This window comes from Hyperolius riggenbachi, chromosome 1 (genome assembly GCF_040937935.1).
Source record: "Hyperolius riggenbachi isolate aHypRig1 chromosome 1, aHypRig1.pri, whole genome shotgun sequence".
In the NCBI taxonomy this organism is placed as follows: domain Eukaryota; kingdom Metazoa; phylum Chordata; class Amphibia; order Anura; family Hyperoliidae; genus Hyperolius; species Hyperolius riggenbachi.
The window spans coordinates 458,822,622-458,839,584 of NC_090646.1; positions in this window are offsets into that span (position 1 = coordinate 458,822,622).

Here is a 16,963-nt window from a genome sequence, read left to right on the forward strand (position 1 = left end):
ATATGCACAATCCGTAGCAGATATGACCCCAATATGCACAATCCGTAGCAGAAATGACCCCAATATGCACAATCAGCATCACCTGAAAAAGAAAAGAAAAACCCATTTACTCACCTACAGCCAGAAGACCTTCTTTCCCAACCTCCTGTCCCGAGTCCCGACCTCATTGTGGCGCGCAGCGCCCACGCGCCCACGATCCTCTTCCTTCCCGACGTCACGACGAGACTTCCTGCCTGCATGCAGAGAGCAGGGCTACGGGAAAATGGCCGCCCGAAGCCATGCACTGCAGACTCGAAGTCTGCAGAACAGGGCTCCGGGCGGCCATCTTACCGTAGCCCTGCCTGCTGCTCCGTGCTGCCGCTGTGTGAACTGACTTGGCGTCTTTTAGACGCCTGAAGTCAGTTCACTCCAGGGGGTGCTTTGGGGGTGCTTGGACAAATCTAGGGGGTGCTCGAGCACCCCCTTGCACCCCCCTGGCGCCGCCCCTGAGCTTTAGTCACCAACGCAATGTGCGCACTGTGAATGCAATGAGTTATACTGTGTTAAATATTGTTTTAACGTGCTACTTTAATGTCGCACTGTGAAAGAGGCCTCAAAGTCTGACAATCTTCTGACCTTTTTTTTAAAACATTTTGAGTGTTTCCAATTCCAATATATTTTGCTGCAAGCCGAAAAAACTCAAAGAAATGCAAATAATCACACAAACAAAAACGTAATCACAGAGCGTTGCAAAAACGCTTGCGAAATTACAAGGAAAAGTTTGCTTCTTGCCTTTAAGTTCATTGAATAAGTACAGTTAGCAAAAGCACCTTCCGGCTAGGCTCACAGGGGGAAGTTATTGTCCTGTGTTATTAAGTCATATAACGCAAGTTACCGCACTGCAATGCTAAGGTTATGCGACATTCACAGTGCGACATTAGCATCGTATTGTAAATGTTGCATTATAGTAACGGACTCCAGCACTGCTTTACCTCAAAACGCACACGTTAAACAGATACAGGTAAGCATATTTTTCTTTGCCTGTATGCCTCATTGTATCTACCGTATGCAACATTAACGCTGCATTAATATCCTTTGCGACTTTTTTGTTGCATTGCGTTGTAATTTTGCATTCCGACTTTAGCATAGCATCACAATGCACCATCCCACTGTTTATCTAGCCTCCATGTTTCTCTTGTTTTTCAAGCATGAATCTATGCATACCATCTGATATTCCCTTTTGTGCACCAAGGTTCCTGCTAATAAAAAGAACATTTTAAAAAATATGGTTATGTCGCCTAAAGCAACAAACTGAAACAAGTTAACAGCAGGCTCTGGGAATGTCAGTGCAGCTGAACTAATTTAATTTAGCAGCATGTCTGTGATTGGGACATTGCTATAAATGTTATCTGCTGGCTAAAGCCTGGTACACATCTTCAACTTTGCCCAATTGTTGACCAATCTTACCACCTCCATGTAGTATTAGGACCCATTCACACTTCTCACATATCTCAGAATCGCAACTGATGGCTAGCACTTTTTAAATCGCTAGCACAATATTAATGTTAACATGGAGCATTGTTTCACTTTTTTTAGCAATTGCAATATATTTCATTCGCGAATTGTGATCACTCAAAAGCGGGAAAATGTCCAGTAAAATACGCATTTATCACCAGCACAAAACACTAGCGCTCATCGCTAGTGTTTTGCGTTTGTGTGAACAGGGCCTTATAGTCAACAGGTTTTGAATACTATGAGCAGATCTCATACTATGTGGAGGAGGTAATGGTAAACTTGGTCAGTGATTGGACAATCGAAAGTTGAAGGCGTGCAACAGGCTTAAGACATGAGCTTGTTTTGTTCTTTGTATTACTTACAGGTGATCTGCAATTGGATTCATCCGATAATATGCCTACACATGAAAGAACTTAAGTTGTAGTCTTGTATTGAATACAACTTCTCAGCTGCAGGGGCCTGATATAGTTAATCCATTTGTCTAATATGTCATACATAATCTACTATTGCTTTTCTGCATTCTCCCTGCTGCTGCTTGCAAAAAATGCATGCTACTTATGTTACATCCATAAAATACTTTACAACTAACTGTACCTTTTGCTTGTTGCAAGACATCATTGCAAGTGTTACAATAGTTGCATGCATACAATTTGCAACCTCTAAGCTTTATTATTCAGTACTAATTTATCCTGGTATATCTCTATGCATGCTATTTATTTGTAAGTCTTAAGCTTTACTTCATGGTAATTCAACATTATTTTCAGATCCACAGGTTTCCCCCATCCCCCTCAACTCCACTGATCCAGGGCTGGGACCCTCCAAGGGTTTGTGAAAGAGTGTGCAAGGCCATGCTTACGTCCTTGAATGAGCGTAGATGCACTTTGCAGGATTAAATAACCCTTTTTTTTTATGAGGTTAACCAGGGCTCATATGCAATTATGTTTTTCTCCTGACTTTTCTCATAGGAGAAGTATATTTAACTTTTCTTTAACCCAGCTCAGCTCTGTGCGCGCACTGTGTGGGTCCCGCACACGATCAGCGCTGGCCAGCGGGACCCAGGCTTCTTCTCCCAGCTGCTGGGATCCCTGTTACCTCTGCCTTTTTTCTAGGGATCTGGTGGTCAATCAGGTTTGTGCAGCGGTGGTGACTGGTGAATTACTACTGCCTACCTATTACCGATTTTTGCCTGGATTTTGACTATTCTCTCTGCCTTCTGCCTGCATTGATTTTTGCCTGGACTTTGATTGATTTACTGTTGCTGATTTTTGCCTGGATTTTGACTATTCTTTCTGCTTTCTGCCTGCACTGATTTTTGCCTGGACTTTGATTGATATACCGTTGCCAATTTTTGCCTGGAATTTGACTACTCTCTGCCTGCCACCTGTACTGACCTCTGCCTGGATTTGACAGCTCTCTGCCTGCCATTTGTACCAACCTCTGCCTGCCTGTTATTTGCTATGCCGTCAGCCTCCAGAAGGTGTCTCACTGTGGAAGCGCTGGTGGAGTTTGCAGTCACTGGCAGATTCGAGTGACAGTGAAGCACCTGGAGATCTGTCAACTGACCCAGGTAGTGTCAGCGACAGTGACTCCATCACCCCCAAGGTCAATGATGTCCACATTTGGTACCCCATAGAACTTACTCAGGCTCCACCCCCACCCCCACATTTCCCTTTTACTAGGGAGCCTGGCCTGAAAACAGAGTGTGAGCACAACCCCCTGGCCTACCTGCAGCTCTTCTTCACAAACGTAGTTATTGAAAAATAGTGGAGGAGACTAACTGCTATGCTGCTTAACAACTGGCTGCTACAAAAGGGCGCTTTTCCAGGAGCAGGACATGGGAGCCGGTCACCAAACAGGACATATGGCTGGTTTTGGGCCTAATTATTCTGCAGGGAGTGGCGGGGAAGCCCCTGCAGAAATGGTGTTGGGCCACCAATAATATAATCGCAACCCCTTTCTTCGGAACGGTGATGTCCGAATATCAGTTTATCCTGATAATGAAGTGTTTGCACTTCGCCAACAACGTCACCTTCGAGGAGTCCACCCACCCTGCGTCAAAACTAGAAAAATATCTGGGGAGTGTATCAGATGGTGGTTGACAACTTCTGGACCACTTATGTACCACAGAGGGACATAAGCGTGGACGAGAGTCTGATGGCCTATAAGAGGAGGCTGAGTTAGGTCCAGTACATAACATCCAAGTGGGCCTGCTTTGGTGTAAAGTCATACATGCTATGTGAGTCGGCAACAGGTTACATTTGGAACACTATTTTGTATACCGGAAAAGGCACCAAGTTCAACCCCAGGTTCAGCGACTATGGAGTGGCGACATCCTCTGTACTGTCTCTTGTTGAGCCTTTACTGGACAAAGACTATTGTGTCACCACTGACAATTTCTGCAGCTCCCCTAAACTGTTTGAGATCCTCATAAAGCATAAGACCGTTAGGCCTAACAGGCAGGAGATGCCATCAGCATTTACCAAGCAGAAGCTGAAAACTGGGGACATAGTTAGGGAAAATGCTGGCTCTCCGCTGGCTTGACAAAAAAGATGTGTGTCCTCTCAGCACAGTCCACAACACCTTGACTGTCTCTGCCAAAACGAGAGGAGAAAAAGACATTGAAAAACCTCAGATTGTGGTGGACTATAATAGCACTATGGGTGGTGTGGACAGAGCCGACCAGGTGGTGACTTTTTACCCTGCAGTAAGAAAGCAGCAAAAAAAGTATTACAAAAAGATTTTCCGCCATCTCATGGAGCAAAGCTTATGGAAAGCCTACATCCTCCACAAGCAGCGAAGTGACAGGCCAGTAACATACGCTGTCTTCATCTGGAAGATGTGTGAGTGTATCTGCCTTAAATATTAGACTGCTGCAGATACCAGAGTTGGGCGACATGCCTCCTACATTGTGAACCTGGAGCGCCTCACTGGCTGTCACTTCATGGAATGCATTCCACCAACTCCCCCAAAAAATGCTCACACCAGGACATGTGTTGTATGCTGCAACAAGACTGACGAGAAGGGGAAAAAGTCAGAAAAGAATCATGATTCTATTGCCCGATTGTGATCTTGCCCTGTGTACCATTCCCTGTTTTAAGATATACCACACGTGGGAGGTGTATTAGGTATATACTGTACTGTACTGTATGTACATACTGTCTTATAATCTGGTTCCTTATTTGTACAGTTTATCTATTTTTTCAGTTTATTGATACAGTACATTTAATTATTTTAACAATTTTGTATTTCTGTCTTTTATTTAGAATGTCGACCAGTCCTTTATTCTGATATATTTTGGTGAGTTAAGACTTAAGAATTGGAGGCCTAAAATTCTTGAAAAAAATTACCGCTTTTAGACAGTAAGCACTTTTTAAATGAAAAAAAATATAAAATAAACAAAAGTAGGTGAAATACAACTATTAACATTATTTTTGAGTATTTTCTTGCTTGCTGTATGTTTAAAAGGCATTTTATGAACAAAGCTTGATAATTTTCCATCCTATCTACAAATTAACATTTTAGTACATAAAAAGTATGAAAAATAGGTAAAAAACAAATATTGCACTTATTTTGAGTATTTTCTAGCATACTGGGGCATAAAAAGGGTATTTAATTGATAAGACGTGAAAATATCTCCTGGGGAAAAAATTCAGGAGAAAAGTTAATTGAACGGGGGGCCAGCGAACAAGCTGAAACCAGCGCAGGAAGTTTGGGCGCAGCCGGCGCCACCATAGGCCGTAATAGGAATTACGGCTATAGCAGGCACAGGGAGTAACTTCAGCGCCGTCAGAAGATGACGCTGAAGTTACTTTTAAAACATAATAATTCAGCTTCCAGCAATTGCTGGAAGCCAAATTATTTCATTCCCCACTATCCATGGCGGCCTGGAGGGGGAATAGTACTTAATACGGCCGGGAACTGGTGCGGCAGCAGGAGCAGCCATATACCGGCTGAATCCTGCGCCCAAGTCTCCAGCATTGTTATCTCTCGTACGCGGGGCCAGGTGCATACATGTAAAAAGGGCACCGGGAAATTTGGGCGGTGCAGAGTGGTGACGTGAACGAGGCGGATGCACGCTCAACCAGGCCGCGTTATCACAAAACAGCCAACTGACGCGGCTGAAGGTGGATTACAGGGGCCGACAGCAGTAGAACGGAGTCACCTGGCAGGAAGGCAAGGGAGGCAATGGTGGTCATGGAGCTGTAGGAAGCTCCAGGTAAGTATGAATTCTTTGCCACCTAGTCTCAGGTTAGTTTTAAAGAGTACCCGAGGCGGTGCAGCAGAAGGGCAGATGGGACATAGAGGCATGCTCCCTGCTGCAAGACTTGCCTCTGTCCCCCCCTACACTGCTCTCTGCCCCCACCCCCACTGCCACGCTATAACCCCCCGAAATTTGCTACAATGATTGTTGCTATTCCGGAGACTAATGGAGGAGAGAGGTATTCCCTGCTTAAATGTGCACTGTTCCTGCAGGCTTTCTCCAGCTGCAATTGGGCAGCTTTATCTCTGCCTGGCCATGCCCCTTGCCGCTCCCTGCCTCCCTGCACGCTGCTGTGTAAGAGTAGCTTCTTCCAGTGTCATGACCCCAGGGGTCACAAAACTGAAAGTGAGGGAATGCAGGCCGATGGAGCGATGGAGAGCAGTGTGGATTGAGGCTACCTGATCCGCCCAGCCCCCCAGATAAGGTAGAATTGTTTTTTTTATTATTATTATTTATCCACACCTCGGGTTTCCTTTACGAGGGACTCTTTCCCTGATTAACTAAAATGTGGTATATTTAAATATAATTTATTGCATTCTGTTTTAACAATTCTAGCCACTGTTCCCCCATGTAACAAGTGCAGTTGAGCTTTCTTTCATGTAACTATCCTCTCTCTATAACATGTACAGCCATAATTTTCCTGTATAACATCCAACATTTTGCCAAGTCAAATACCTACCAAGTGTGCTTTCATGGCTAATAAAACATAGCTCTGCTTCTAGATTTTCCTTGACAATTAGTACCAAGAAAATAGAATTTCTTTTTTTCAATTTTACACTGTTATTTGAGTTTTCCAGGAATATAATAAAATATACTTATTTTTAAATAGCGTTAATAGTTTTCTGTTTTCTGGCAAAATTAATTACATGACAAGAATACAAATATATGGGTTATGACAACGCTACAAGAAATGATTCTCAGAATGTGAATACAGAAAATGAAAACTTGATTAAACGGCAATCAATACTGAGAGCAGCAAAACGCCAATGATGCACAGCACCGAGGATAAAAAGTTGACCAAAGAAATGAATCTATTCAATATTTTTGTGCATTATACAGAATTCAAGAATAGCAGATTCTGCATACAAAGCATATGTGTGTGGGGGAGATAACAGGCTTAGCACAAAGGATTCTCCAGCCAGTGCTATAAAAGTTCATTGGTGTATTCATATTCGTCTAATATATTGAACTATATGTTTTAAAATGAACCCGAGGTGAGAGATATATAGAGGCTGCCATATTTATTCCCTTTTAAATAATACCAGTTGCCTAGCAGTCAGGCCTGGTTCCAGGGCCAGTTCTAGACTTTTCAGTGCCGGAGGCAAACTTGTGAAGATGCGCAGAGAAAAACGCCAAGCTATTTACTACAGTATTTTTCTCACGGGCAGAGAGAGGAGGCGGGGCTAGGAGCCGGAAGTCTGTTGAGGCAGGAACTTCGGGACGGCATTGTGGGACAAGGCTTCTCTAGTAAATATAACTTTCTTTTACTTGCAGGCTGCAGGATTTTCTTATTTACTCTGGAGGTCCTCTTTAAGCCTTGTGCACAGATACAAAGACTGTCACCCACCTGGTTCAAGACTCGATCCCTCAGGGGGCAGTAAGGGGCCGAGTTCTGTAAAGGGACATCACTAGCCTAGAGTGTGTCTTTTACTATGGAGTGAGGCGGAGGAGCAATGCACAGCACATGATAGAGCAGCTTCAAGTGGATGGGGTGAGTAGGAGAACAATGCCTTTGGAGGTCAGTTGAATGTTGCTAAAGATCAAGCCTGACAGGCTAAGATTTATGCACTGTGTGTACGTAGCATTACTAGGCATGCAGAAAGCCTTTACCTCTTTTGAAACAAGAGTCTCAAGTGCAGAAAAGCTACTGGAGATGATCGCTGTCCTAGTTCAATTTCTTTTTATCTGGTCAGTTCTTTTTGTAAGACGATGGAAGACTGCAGACAGAGTCATCCAAAATGATCACGGTGCAGTGGCCCCTCGACTTACAGGTCGAGGAACGAATCTAGCTGGCGGCAGGGAACGGAGGATCGTGTTGGAGGAAGGGTGCTGGGCAGGACAGCTGCTGGGGACCAGAAGCCCCAGGTAAGTTAAACTGTTTGTTTTAATATTATCTTCTTTAGTTCAGCTTTGAGTTGTCAGTGCATTAGCAGTTAAAACAAGAAAAAGTCATAGATATTGGCTTATTGATTGGCAGCCATTACACTCCCAGAGTTTTTTCAAGTTGAAGTTTCTATTTGTGACACTGTTGCTACTCCTAATGAAGTTAATGAAGTTTTTGATTTTAAGCAAGTTCTCTATTCTGCTATATGTCACAATTGTAAGAAATAAACCAAGCAGCATGCATGGCTAGTGGCAAAAGGTAAATCAGGTATACAGAGTTATGGTCTGTTTTTATGAACAATGGACAGGAGAACATTACAGGCACTGCATATCATGACTGTGTGACACCAGATCATCAATCTCCACTGAGTATGTCATCCTTTCTATAATATTCTATAGCATAGTGTGAAAGATCAGTGAACTACATTTTTGCCACGGGAAGGAAATTTAGACTGCCCAATAATGATGAAGTAAGCAGAAGGTTTACAGTGTCAGTGATCTCAGGTGTTCTGTGGAGCAGACCCAGAGGAGAAACATAACCTTTATTAATCACCCATGTTATCGGCTCTTCCGTATCTCATTCACTAAATTACCACTGAAGACAAATGGCTAGGCTCCAGAAATGTATTTAACTTTTAGAAATGACAAAAAGTCCTGACTTTTCACTCTATTGAACTATTGAACTAAACATATTTACAAAAAAACAGTTTATTATTTTGTATCAAAAAGTCATTTGAGTTAAATCATACACTTATTTTATACATACGTTCTGGTTCTGAATGTTGTACATGTTACATAGTTAAAAAATGGGAAAAAAATTAAAAACTGTACATCCACCCAAAACCAATAGTTAGTTATTTGGCAGTTGACTAAATGTTAAACCACATACCGTATTTTTCGGACTATAAGACACACTTTTTCTCCCTCCACCAGCTCTTACCACACCCAGCAGTGCGTGCCGAATCTCTGCCACTGTCTGTGCTTTAGCTGCTCTCTACTAGTCTCTCTGCAGTTTGCATACTTCTATGAGCCAATCCAGGGTCCGACGGGCATCTGGCAGTTCTCATTCCATTGAGCTTCCGCTTAGGTGACCTGCTCTTCTTGTTTCCCATCCTCCTCAATGACCCTAGAACAAGCATCCGGGTCCATCGGGCATCTGGCAGCTCTGTCTCATCCAAGTGAGCTCCCGCTGTGGACCTCCTCCACCACCGCTCCTCCTGCTCAGATGCCTGCTGTTCTTCTGGCCCCTGCACAGAGGTTTTGCAATGTTTTCACGCTGCTACTGCAGCAGATGGACTGTCGGGGGTCGCGGTCAGACTTCCGCAATGTTCCCACTGCAGCGGCTGGACTGTCGGGGGTCGTGGTCAGACTTCCCCGTTGTTCCCACTGCAGTGGCTGGACTGTCAGGGGCTGCGGTCGGACTTCCGCAATGTTCCTCCTGCAGCGACTGGACTGTCGAGGGTCGTGGTCAGACTTCCGCGATGTTCACACTGCAGCAGCTGGACTGTCGGGAGTCGCGGTCAGACTTCCGCGATGTTCCCACTGCAGCGGCTGGACTGTCGGCGGTCGCAGTTGGACTTCCGCGATGTATCCATTTCAGCGGCTGGACTGTTGGGGGTCGCGGTCGGACTTCCGCGATGTTACCACTGCAGCGGCTGGACTGTCAGGGGTCGAAGTCAGACTTCTGCGATGTTCACACTGCAGTGGCTGGACTGTCGGGGGTTGCGCTCAGACTTCAGCGATGTTCACACTGCAGCGGCTGGACTGTCGGGGGTCGTGGTCACCACGTGGTATACGTGTCCTGGGAGAACAGCGCCTAACACAGAAGCAACATTTCAAACACCCAAGAGGACTCTGAATGTGCATGTGTTGGATGGATGAAGCACACTGCTAGATGGGTGAGAGCCTCTGTAATGAGTTTAGTGTGAGTCTAGAGTGTAGTGAGTCTAGCGAATGTACAGTATCTGAGTCAAGTGAGTGTAGTGTATGTGAGTCTAGTGATTCTAGTGAGTATAGTGCTGCTGAGTCTAGGGAGTGTAATGTAGCTGAGTCTAGGAAGTGTAGCTTGGAGCATAGTGAGCATAGTTAGTGTAGCTGTGAGTGTCCTTTGTGTAGCTGTGCAACTGTGAGTGTAGTTGGGAGTGCAGTGAATTTAGCTGCTGGGTGCAACATTTACTAGTGTAACTGTGCAGTGTAGCTTAGATAGAGACAGTTTTATGGGAAAAGGTCCATAAGACGCTCCTACGCCATAGACGCACAAGGTTTAGTTTTTTTTCCCTTGATTTTTGCTCTCTAAACCTAGGTGTGTCTTATAGTGCGGAGCGTCTTATAGTCCGGATCGTCTTGAGTCCAAAAAATATGGTAGTTTTTTGTTTGGAGAATGCAGTAGCAACAGTAGTGTGTCTGCTTTAACATTGACAAGAACACCCAGTTCTCCAAATTAAACAGAAAAAAAAATGGCTGAAATAACTGGGAAGATCTCTGCTAGGAATGACCGAAAATGTAATTTTCCGGTTCCGCGGAAATTCCGATTTTTGAAAATGCCAATTACCGATACTGCAGCATAATTAATCTACTCTATTCTACTCTTCTTCTAAATAGTTACTCTAATTGGCTAAATACTTCAGACTTGGAGGCAATGGACCAAACAGAGAATGCAGAATTTTTCTGTGGTAATCCGATTGCTGCTGTAATTATAGACCAATCACAAGACTTTGATCCTACTGAGTATTTTTTTTTAGTCTTCTGAATGGTCTAAAATTTCCACAGTTTTCCAATTTCCATTTTTGTAGTAAGTCACTGCATCCTCTGATTGGTCCAATACTACTATTTCCAATTTTCTAAATTAAGGAAATTCAGAAATACTCGGTAGTATTGGATCAGAGAATGCAGTTATTTGACATAAAAATCTGAAAACCATGGAAATTTTAGAATCAGAAGATTCAAAAAAGTAGTACCCAAGTATTGTGATTGGTCTCTAATTACCGCATCAAGCCAATTTCCATGGAAAAAAATCTGCATTCTCGGATTGGTCCAATGCTTTCGCATTCTGTGATTAGGCTAATATTACCGAGTTGCAGTAAATCAGATTTCCATGGTGATCCACTTACCGAATAATAATTACAGAGTTCTGATTTTCCAATCGGAAACTCAATTTTCGATCGGAAAATCAGAAATGTTCATTCCGATGGAAATCTCTGACCATCCCTACTCACTGCTAGAGTGCCTGAGAAATAGAAGAACACAGGCACACTGTGTTTGCAGCTGAGTTTCCCTATGTCAGCCATCAGTCAGGTGCCGGGTTGTGTCTGGTTGGAACAGATACCTCTTTACTAATTAAATTCATTTTTGGTCTTTTATGACTATACATATTCTCTGGTCAAGATAATTCTCTATGCTTTGTAAAGGCCTGACGAAGGGTCAATAACCCGAAACGGACTAGTGTTGTCGCCTAACCTAAAATTACCTTTTTTCATCAAACAAAGCACAGTGTCTATGATCTGCTTTTTGTATTGCTTTTTATATGTCTGTACCACAAATTCTTCTGCTGCTGTACAAAGAATTTTTCTACCTTTTTTGAAGAAGAAAAATACTTTTTTTGTGTGAATATAATAAAGTGTGAAACTAAAATTTTGGAAACAGATCGCTATTCTGTGGCTTCACTTGATTTAAATCGATCCTCCTATAAAGAAACCCGAGAAATAGAAGAAGCCATATCACTTTTAGGTGAGTTATACTGTATACAGTATAATAGGTTATCCTTCAAATGCATATATTTAACTGAAGTGGTAAAGTCAAAAAGCAAAAAAACTAAACAAAATATGTATCATTATTTTACGGCAGGAAGGTATAAAAATCAATGTTAAATCAGTTGCAATGTTGTCTGCTTTCCTTTAGGTACCAATTGCACATGTTGGACATGAGGTACTGATTATAAGATTTTCAGAGTTAGGCACTCTTCACACTGGGTCTGCTCCCAGACATTATCCCAGAAATGATGGCAGTGGGCCAATGGATAAGTGGAATAGATCTGTGCGTACCCAATGGAAAGCATAAACCATGTCTGTCTCCACCTTGCTCAGTTTTACCGATTGTTTTTCTGCAACACACAAACCTGACCTGCATGATTTTTCTGGAAAGATGCGTTACCATTCATACCATAGAGGCAACTGAGAGTTAATTAGACACAACTGAACCCCTCCTTCTTGTCCACTGGCATTGGCGAAGGCCCTTCAACTCCATTGTAATGGAACTAATAGGAACACTATGTGGTATAGCGCTGTAACAAGTACCAGCACACACCTAGACTGATAGACATAAAAAGCAGAAATCATTACAGTAAAACATTCTAAAAACCAACATCTGCATATGTGCAATTTGGTCATGCATTGTACATGAATGCCACCTGCCTTGATAAAGAGACTGATTATGGTGCAAGCTAATATATACCAGTGTGCAACTTTGTTAATTCTACAATGCAAGCTGCAGGCTGCAGGACCTTAGAAAATGTAGTTTGATCACAAATGTATTTTATCATACCTGCCAGCTGGAGACACATGGCGTCTCACAATTCATCTAAACGTATTAAAGAATGTTAATTATCTAGAGAAACAATGGGGTTGTTTGCAAACCTAGTCATGCAACACTGCATTCTCATTATTCTTGCTCTTTTTTGTTTAGTAGAAGCCAGGTTCTAAGGATTACAATGCAATTGCGTTTTTGTGTATGTCTGAATGAACTCATTCTTATGGCTGGAAATCAATCAGGTATCATTGAAAACAAGAATAGAAAAGAGTTCTTATTAATTTTTGTTAGCAGAATGCTTTGGATTGATTATGGTATATGAAGAATCTGCCTCAGTGTAAATGTTATAGGGGCAATGTAGGATTTCTGTGTCCCAATATGTACAGAAATACACAGAAAAAGTAATGTTTACAGCAAATATAGGTTTTGGATAGTAAATAATGAAAATGTATAATCATTATTATTATTTAGTATTTATGTAGCCCTGACATCTTCTGCAGCGCTTTTACACAGTATATAGTCATGTAAATAAACATAGTCATACAACACTTGATGCATGGGGCAGATCGATCATGAGATATTTTTCGATCATAGATTTCTAATGGAATCTGACCAGAGAGGGATCAGTTGCCTGCCCATACATCGCAGACTTATTTCCAATAAATGTTGGCATGAAATCTATCAGAAATTGCGCTAGCGCCGCCTCCTCTGCTGCCTGCCTGGCCGCCCCCCCCCCCCCCCAAGTGTCAAAGCACCCCCTCCCCTCAGATGCCCTTGCTCAGTAAAGTCTCACGTGTCTGCCGGCAAAACTCCTAGCCTTCTCTCCACATGGCACCAGGCACATGCAGTGATGTCCCACATGCGCCTGGTGCCATGTGTTACAGGCACTTGCACTGAGCCTTGAAATATAGTATAAATAAAGATAAACTAAAATAGGGGAGGAGAAAAAATAAAGAAAGAAATAAGAAAGAAGATAAGTAGAAAGGTGAACTGGACTCCAAAATGCCCACTCCTTACTAAATCCACCCCATCCCTTGGAAGTTTTTACATGTTGACACATATAGACGAACAGATTTTTTTCTTTACCCATGTTTTCATTTATTTTTTTATAGTATATTTCAGGACTAATTTGGACATGTTTCTGTTTCATTGTAAGACATATACAGTAAGTACTGTTTGCCTGACATACATGTAGTGGCTTTTAGAGTACTTTATCAGTACAGTTGTTAGTATAGTTCTAGGGAAGCTAAAATGCACATAATTCCATTCAGGAATTGGTATAGTCCAGGGGTCGGCAACCCGCGGCTCCGGAGCCGCAAGCGGCTCTTTTTCACCTTTGCCGCGGCTCCTAGACCGCGGCTCAGTCGCGGCTCCGGTGCTGCAGGGCTGCCCATTCTGACACTACACCAGTAGTGAGTGTCAGTGGCTGCGGCGCGCTTGTTACATGTGCGCGTGTGGCGTGTGCTGCCAGCTGGCCGGCAGCCTATCAGAGAGGCCGCCGGACCAGTGCAGGGCTTCGGTCGGCCATTTTCCCGTAGCCCTGCAGTGTAGTGCAGGCAGGACGTGACGTCGGGAAGGAAGGAAGAGGAGCCAAGGGAGTTACGCGTCACAAGGAGGTCGGGACCGGAGGTCGGGACAGGAGTTCTTCTGACTAGGTGAGTAAATGGGTTTTTCTTTTCAGGTCTGCTGAAGGATTTGTGCATATTGGGGTCATATCTGCTAACGATTTGTGCATATTGGGGTCATATCTGCTAACGATTTGTGCATATTGGGGTCATATCTGCTAACGATTTGTGCATATTGGGGTCATATCTGCATATTGGGGTCATATCTGCTAACGATTTGTGCATATTGGGGTCATATCTGCATATTGGGGTCATATCTGCTAACAATTTGTGCATATTGGGGTCATATCTGCATATTGGGGTCATATCTGCTAACGATTTGTGCATATTGGGGTCATATCTGCTAACGATTTGTGCATATTGGGGTCATATCTGCTAATGATTTGTGCATATTGGGGACATATCTGCTAATGATTTGTGCTTATTGGGGACATATCTGCTAATGATTTGTGCATATTGGGGTCATATCTGCTAATGATTTGTGCATATTGGGGACATATCTGCTAACGATTTGTGCATATTGGGGACATATCTGCTAACGATTTGTGCATATTGGGGACATATCTGCTAACAATTTGTGCATATTGGGGTCATATCTGTTTTATAATGGTTTTGCGGCTCCCAGTTTTTTTTCTCTTTTCGGAAACGGGTCCAAGTGGCTCTTTGATTCTTAAAGGTTGCAGACCCCTGGTATAGTCTAAGATGGAACTTTGGATAAAGCAATTGAAGGACTGGACTAAGAACTAATATAAAGCTGTGAAGGGTTTACATATAGATCCCACTGCTCAGTGTGGTGTACATTTAAACTGATAAGATTGATAGCTTTTTTATTATCAAAACCCTAAAGAAGTAAAATTATAAAATATACTTTTATAAAGCAAGTCAGCTGCCATAATATCTTATGGTGTTTCAGATTAGATTGTATAATCTCTTTATGCACACTGCATATTTGTATTTCCGTGTTTGGCATGAGCTACAGTAGATTTTTTTTTCAGTTTTTTTTTCTTCACGCAGCTCCTAAAATTCAATTTTTTATGTCTTTCTTACTATTCTCAAAATGAAAAATTTCTCTTTTATCTTTTTTAATTCCAAAACCTAAAATGTCTCCTGGGTTTGTAATAATTTCCTGGCATATTAAATTCCTCAGTGATCTTGGCAAACTCCTTGTAACTTTTCATGTGACGTTTGGAGCTGAAGAGGCATTTGCATTGCAAAGACAAAAAAAAATGTCCATGTCAGTAATTTCCTGATGTCCTACTAGGTTACCACGGCAACCAAATCAAGTACTGCAATGAAGTATATTTAAGCATTAAAATTAAATTGTATTTCTGCTCACTTAGTATGGTGATTAAAGTGAACCTCCAGACTAAAAATCTACTCAGCTGAACTGAAAAGGCTTGGTGTTTCTTTAACAGTTTCACAGCATCAGGACTTTGTTTTCCTTACCAAAGCACCATTTTTTAGCTGCATTTTTAGCTAAGCTCCACCTATCAAAGAAAACTGCCCGGGCTTTTTTCCCTGATGCAGTGCAAAGCATGATGGGATTTCCTATGTTGTTATTCACGCTGCCTAGCAACTGGGAGGGGTGATCAGCACACAGGACAGTTGGAACTGTGTCTCATGCTCCCTGTCACCTCCTTTCAACCAAAAAGATGGTTGCCCTCATGAAATCAAATATTTTCCTGTTCTTTTAAAACAGGGTGGGTAAGAGAATATATTACCTATCTATTTTAATTAACATAACTAATGTAACTTAATGACAGTATTTTTGTTTAGGCTTAAGTTCCTCTTTAAACTATATGACTACTTAAAGTGGCCATCAGTGATACAATTCTTCAGAAGACCGATTCCACAAGTCGATAGTAATATTGATTATTCTGACCCACTAACATAAGTAAAGCTGCTATCCAATTCGATCTGATTAATGGAATCGGACCAAAAAACATTGATTCCATCGATACTACAGAAGAATCTTAGAATTGATCGTCCAAAGAATCATATTGTTAATGGCCATCTTTAGTGTTTGAATTGCACTTAAAAGCAAGAAAGGGTTACAAGCAAGAAGCAGAAATTCGACAGTATGATACTTTTCAAAGTACTTAGCAGATCTCTAGTGATGGCTTACAGTGATTTTATGTTTTCATTAAAAGGTCAAAGATAGACTTGACCTATGGAAACAAGTAATTTCATGCAAAGGACCGTGGTAATCCTAAATTTAATGGTTCTTATTCTATTGTCATGGACAAGTTAAGCACAGGATAATATAAATCAAGCAACATGAGGATAATGCATGGAGCCACTTTCCCATTCCATTACATTCTCACTGTTACTGGGAATGCAACACAACTCTCATTGTGAACCTGGCCTAAGATTTGTGTTGTGACGGTTTTGTTACAGGGTAATCATTCAAATTATAGGGGTCCAGAACCACAAATATTATCTATAGTGTTTCTAAAAGAACATAAAGGCCACTACCCCCAAAAAAATGCAAAATGCCATCACTGATCAGATGAAAACAAAACTCCTAACCACAGACTATAATGTAACAAGGTCTTTCAGTATTTATATTATACTTTCTATATACCTCATATCTCAAACATGCTTAATGAAAAAATGGATTTCATCAATCCCCAGATGGAAATGGAAAATATGTATCTGTCAGATTTATGACCTGTGTCGAGGCTCTTTGGCATTGTGGTGCCATGTCTGTCTTTTTGTCTCCTGATACTTCTCTATCACATGCCATAATTTTCTGGCACTTAGTTAGTGCCTCTGCCCTGCTCATCTATTATTTCTCCTATCAATCCCTGAGTGTATTTTTCACAAGCCACTGGTGCACTGCGACCTAACTTACAGTCTCGTCTCATAGCCAATTCATGTCATTCTGCTGTTGTATGGCATTCACATCATTTAAGAGCATCCATATAGAACTATATAACACTTGATAAAACAAATC